Source organism: Elephantulus edwardii, unplaced genomic scaffold (assembly GCF_000299155.1).
Source record: "Elephantulus edwardii isolate Elephantulus edwardi_28Jun2011 unplaced genomic scaffold, EleEdw1.0 scaffold00362, whole genome shotgun sequence".
NCBI classification, from domain to species: domain Eukaryota; kingdom Metazoa; phylum Chordata; class Mammalia; order Macroscelidea; family Macroscelididae; genus Elephantulus; species Elephantulus edwardii.
In genome coordinates, this window is record NW_006400112.1 from 856,467 (window position 1) to 863,061 (window position 6,595).

Consider the following 6,595-nt stretch of genomic DNA (forward strand, 5'->3'; position numbering starts at 1 on the left):
CTTGTGATCAGCTATTGTGAAAGGTGTTGTTTCTCTTAGTTCTGGCTCTGTATTCTTTTTGTCGCTGTAGAGAAATCCAACTGATTTTTGTATGTTGATCTTGTATCCTGCTACTTTGCTGAATTGGTCAACTACGTCCAATAGTTTTTTTGCTGAGTCTTCCAACTTTTTGAGAAAGTGTCGTACCACCTTCTATAGTGATTACACCACTTACACTCCAACCAGGAGTGAATAAGGGTTCCAATTTTTCCACAACCTCAGGAGCATTTGTTGCTCTGTTGAACTTCGTTATTGTTACTAGGATGAGATAATACAGTTATTTTTATTTGCATAGCTTGGAATTTTGAAAATTTCTTCATGTGTTTGTTTGCCATCTGAAAGTTTTCTTTGTTTGTTTGTTTTTGGGGTTTTTTAAAAAACTTTTTTCCTAAATGTTTTCTTTGGTGAAGTGTCTGTGCATATCCTGTGTCCATTTTGTGATGAGGTTATTTACCGTTTTCCTTTTGAAGAGCTGGAGTAGTCTATAAATTTAAGATATGAGTCTCTTATTAGATAGGTCATTACAAATTTTTTTTTCTCTGAATTTCCTTTTTACCCTGTTGGAGAATTTTTCTGATGTGCATAGAGATTTGATTCTTAGAAGGTCACATTATTTTATTCTCTTCTGGTTGTAGGTTCTTCAATATGCTTGGAAGACTGTTTGTACTGTGGATTAGGGATTCTAGAGTTCTTCCAAGCTTTTCTCTGATGAAGTTTATAGCCTTTGGTTTTACTTCTAGGTCCTTGACCCATTCTGAGTTCTTTTTTCTGTTTGTGAGGTGTAGGTCTTATTTGAGATTTCTACAGATAGTTTTCCAATTTTATCAACATCATTTGCTAAGGAGGCTTTCAATTTCTCCCCTTAAATGATTTTGTCCGTTTCTCAAAAAATCCGTTGACCATAGATAGATGAGCTGATTTTGGGGTTCTCAATTCTATTGCTTTTACCTATGTGTCTTTCACTGTACAGTACCATGCTGTCTTAAACATCACAGCTGTGTAGTAAGATTTGAGATCTTGGTGTGAGATGCTTTTTACCTTGCTTCTATTTTGCAGGAGAGCTTATTCGGGGTCTCTTTCCATTCCAGATGAAATTGGAAATTGCCTTTTCCATTTGATTGAAGAATGGAATTGGTATTTATATTGGGATTACATTGAACTTGTAGATTGCATTTGGTAAAATTGTCATTTTCAGAGTATTGAGTCTTTCTATCTGTGTGCATGGTGTATTCTTCCATTTTCCCCCATCTCTTTTTGTTTCTTGTAGTAATATTTTGTAATTTTCTTCAAATAAGTCTTTTATGTTTCACTAGAGTTTTTTCTCCCACATATTTAACCTTGTGGTTAACTATTGTGATGAATATTGTTTTTCTTAGCTGCATTGCTGTATTTGTCACTGTAGAGAATTCCAATTTATTTTTGCATGTTTATCTTGTATCTTGCCACTTTGCTGAATTGATTGACTATATCCAGTAGTTTTCTTGCTGAGTCATTAGGGTTTTTTAAGCATACTATCATATCATCTGCAAATACAGATATTTCTACCTCCTCTTTCCCAATTTGGATACCTTATATTTTCTTCTCTTGTCTTATTATTACTAAAGTTGCTCCAGTGGCCTAGTAGCAAGATGCTGATCTGCAATACTGAAAGGCATGGGATTCAAGGCCACCAGCTCCTCCATGGGAGAAAATGAGCAATCTCATGCAATATTATTAACTACCTCGAAAAATCCCCTGGAGGTTCAGCTACGGGTTGTTTCTGCCTCTATTGTACACAACAACACAGCAAGACTTTCAATACAATATTGAATAGGAGATGTGTTAATGGGCATCCTTGTCTAGTTCTTGTTCTCAAAGGGAATGTCTTTAATCTCTATCCACTGAGAGTGATGTTGGCTCTTGGATTGTGAATATACTTTTTACTGTGTTGAGAAAATTCTCCTCTATTCCTATTTTGTTGACTGTTTTAATCAGCAAACGATGTTGGATTTTGTCAAAGGTCTTTTCTGCAACATTTGATAGGACCATGTGGTTCTTGTTCTTTGCTTTGTTAATATGATGAATTACACTGATTGTTTTTCTTCTGTTGGATCATCTTTGCATACCTGTTATGAATTCTACTTGGTCACAGTGAATTATTTTTATGAGGTTCTGTTGGATTCTATTAGTCAGGATTTTATTGAGGATTTTTGCATCAATGCTTATGGGAGATACTGGTCTTTAGTTTTCTATTGTGATGGTGTCCTTTACCTGACTTTGGTATCAAAGATATGTTTGCTTCATAGAATGAGTTTCAGAGAATTCCATTTTTTATATTTTCTGAAATACTTTATGTAGAATTGGTGACAGTTCTCTGAATGTCTGATAAAACTCAGTAGTGAAATCATCTGGTCCAGGGCTTTTTTTTTCAGTTGGAAGTTGTTTATTACCTGCTCAATTTCTCTTTTTGTAACAGGTCTGTCTGTTCAGGTGTTCTACTTTGGTCTGTGTCAAATTAAGAAGGTTGTGTGTTTCTAAGTATTTGTCCATTTCCTCTAGGTTTTCATTTTTGTTTGAGTATAGTTTGTCCTAATATTCCATTATTAGTTTTTTCTGTAATATTGTTCCTTTCATTTTATTTGTATTATTTGTGTCTTTTTCTCTCTTTCTTTTGTTAGTTTTGCTAGTGGTTTGTCAACTTTATTGACCTTTTCAAAGAACAAACTTCTGGTCTTGTTGATGGTTTCAATTGTCTTTCTGTTTTCTATGTCATTTATTTCTGGCCTAAATTTTATAATTTCAAGGATGCAGTAGTCAGGGGTGGTGGGAGAAGGAGAAGGCAGCAAATCACTTATAAATGATGCCAAAGCAGGACCCGAAGCCTAAATTCCAAGAGAGTGAGCGAGTGCTGTGCTTTTATGGGCCTCTTCTTTATGAAGCCAAGTATGTAAAGGTTGCCATAAAGGACAAACAAGTGAAATACTTTATACATTACAGTGGTTGGAATAAAAACTGGGATGAATGGGTTCCAGAAAGCAGAGTGCTCAAATAAGTGAACACTAATCTGCAGAAACAGAGAGAACTTCACAAAGCCAATCAGGAGCAATATGCAGAGGGAAAATTAGAGGAGCTGCCCCAGGAAAGAAGACATCTGCTCTACAACAGAAAATGTTGAAGTAAAAACGAGAAAGAAAAAAAAAACACCAGGAAATGGAGATGATGGCAGTACCAGTGAGACACCTCAGCCTCCTCAGAAGAAAAAGGCTCCTGTAGATCCTACTGTTGAAAATGAGGACACATTCATGAACAGAGTTGATGTTAAAGTGAAGAATCCAGAAGAACTAAAACCATGGCTTGTTGATGATTGGGACTTAATTACTAGGCAAAAACAGCTCTTTTATCTTCCTGCCATGAAGAATGTGGATTCCATTCCTGAAGATTATGCAAATTTTGAGAAATCTTGGGGAAACACAGATAACAAGGAATATGCTGTCAATGAAATTGTGGCTGGGATAAAAGAATACTTCAATGTAGTGTTGGGCTATCAACTTCTCTACAAATTTGAGAGACCTCAGTATGCAGAAATCCTTGCAGATCAGCCTGATGCACCCATGTCCCAGGTTTATGGAGCACTGCATCTACTGAGATTATTTGTGCAAATTGGAGCAATGTTGGCCTATGCACCTCTGGATGAGAAAAGCCTTGCTTTATTACTGAACTAGCTTCATGATTTCCTAAAGCACCCGGCAAAGACTTCTGCCACTTTGTTTAGTGCCAGTGACTATGAAGTGGCTCCCACTGAGTATCATCAGAAAGCTGTGTGAGACTGCTATATATATATCGCTTATATATTTGGAATTCTGTAAACACATTTTTGTTCTTAGATCTTCTCTTGTACAAATGATGTACTTTGAAAATGTTAGCATATAACAAAATTTATGTATGTTTGTTTTCTGTTTGATTTTAAACAGAGAAAATAAAAGGGTTTGATATATTAAAAAATTGTAATTTCATTGTTTTAAGATGTGTGCAGTCTCCTTGTTGTTCTTTTTCAACTTTTTTAAGATGTTGAGTTAAAGAATCAATTACATTTTTTTCTTTGTTTTGCCTTTGATGTGTTTGCTTATGACCTCTTATTACTATGCTGGCTGTTTCCCAGAAGTGTTTTAATTATCATTTGTTTCAAGAAACTTTTTTATTTCATTTTTTATTTCTCCTAGTACCCACTCAAATAGAAAGCAAAAACTACCAGAGTAATGTCTATTTGTGTTTCATTTACTATACAAATGCATTTGACTATGTGGATCACAACAAATTATGGCTAATCATGAGGAGAATGGAAATCTCAGAACACTTGATTGTGTTTATGCAAAACCTATTCTTGGACCCAGAAGCAGTCCTCAGAACATAGCTGGGAAATACTGCATGCTTCAAAATCAGGAGGAGAGTGTGTCAGGGATGTGTCTTATTTCCATACCTTTTCAATCTATATACAGAACAGATCTTACGGGAGGCTGGGCTTTATGAGGGAGAAAGTGACATCAGGATTGGAGGAAGACTCATCAACAACCTGTGTTAGACAGATGACACAATCTTGCTTGCTGAAACTAAGGAGATTCTAAAGTGATTGCTGCAGAAGGCCAGGGCTTTATTCTTTAATTTGGATTAAAGTTCAACATCAAGAAGAAAAATATTTTCACCACTGGGCCAATTGGCAGCAATAGGATTGATGGAGAAGAGATTGAGGTTGTTAACAGTTGCAATTTGCTCAGCTCTACAATCAACACTCAATCAACACCAGCAGTCAAATTAAAAGACAAATTGTATTAGGTAAATCTGCTGTCAGTGACCTTTCCAGAGTACTGAGAAACAATGATGTCAGTCTAGAGACTATGGTGTGCCTGATCCAGGCTATGGTCTTTGCAGTTACTTGCTCTGCATCAGAGATCTGAACAATGACTAAGGATGACAGAAGCCTTTTGAATTGTGGTGCTAGAGAAGAGTCTTGAACATATCATGGACTGCCAAGAAAACAAATAGGTTCATCTTGGAGCGGGTGTAACAAAGTTTCTTCTTGGAGGCTAGGATTTTGAAGCTCTGTCTCACATACTTTGGGCATGTGGCCAGGAAGTACCAGTCCTTGGAGAAGGACATTATGCTCTAAAGGGTGTAGGGACAGTGCAGGAGATGAGGACCCAAGATGAGATGTACTGATACAGTAACTAGGGCAATGGGGGTAGATGTGTCAGAGTCAGTGCGACTGTCTTTTTTTTTTTAATTTCCATTCATTCATTGTCACACTTTTCTCGCTGCCCAACCCTCCCCTCCAGTTCATTCTTCTCTTTGAAAAGTAAAAGAAAAATTCTTTCATTGTTATACAATCCCTCATCCCAAGTCCACTCCACTACGCAGCCTTTGTTCTAGACTCACGTCATGACAATAATACCTAATCATATATTTCTTTTAAGTAGTTCTCTCTCTCATCTGTTTCAATGCAGTATACATAATTTATCTCATCTTTCTCAGTTTCCCCCTCAATTCCTATGTCAGTCCTGTTTTACAACAGTGGCACTATGCAGTATTAGTTCTTTTGTGACTGAGATATTTCACTCAGCATAATGTCCCCCAGGGTCATCCATTTTGAATACTATTTCATTAGTTCCTTATTTTTCAATGCAGTGTAGTATTCCACTGTGAATAAGAGAGTGTAGATTTCAGAACTACTGTACATAGTCAATATGAGTTGTAGGTGACTCAATGGCACATACCAACAAACAACAACAATCTACTCATGTTCAAGCAAGGTATTTTGTTCAGCTTCCAAAAGTATGAATATTTTTTCTCCTTTATCCTCTTCTCATTTATTTCTAATTTTGTAGCATTGTCATCTGAGAAGATGCTTTGTATTATTTCTATGTGTGTGGATTGTTGTTTTCTTTCTTAATTTATTGATGTTTGCTTTGTGCCCTAAAATGTGACCTATTCTGAAGAATGTTCATGAATATTGGAGAAGAAGGTAAATTGTGCTTCTTTGAGGTGCATTAGCCTATATATATCTATGAAATAAAGTTGGTTTATTGTGTGGTTTAATTCTTCAGCATCTTTGCTGAATTTCTTTCTGGTAGTTTTCTCTTTTCTAGAGAGTGGTATATTGAAGTCTTCTACTATTATTGTGGTGTTGTCTATTTCTTTTTTCAGGGCTAATAACATTTGCTTTGTATATTTTGCAGCTCTATCTTTTGGTGCATAGGTATTTATTATGGCTATGTCTTCTTATTCTCTTGACCCTTTCAGCATTATATAGTGACCTTCCTTGTCCTTTGTGATAGTTTTTGTGCTGACATCTCTTTTATTAGAGATTAATATAGCTACTCCTGCTTTTTTCTGGTTGCTTGGTATTCCCCCCCACACTTTTATTTTTAATCTTTCTTTATCTTCACTTTTCAAGTGTGTCTCTTGTAGACAGAATATTGATGGATTTTGGGGGGTTTTTTTAATCCAATCTGCTGGGTTTTTTCTCTTAACTTATGCATTTAAACTATTCACATTCAGTATAATTATTGAGAGGCAAGATTTT

At 35.9% G+C, this 6,595-nt stretch overlaps 1 pseudogene; it reads left to right on the forward strand.

The window, feature by feature from the left end:
* The first annotated feature begins 2,875 nt into the window (after window positions 1-2,875).
* LOC102865664 lies at window positions 2,876-3,842 on the forward strand (annotated as a pseudogene).
* Window positions 3,843-6,595: the final 2,753 nt, after the last annotated feature.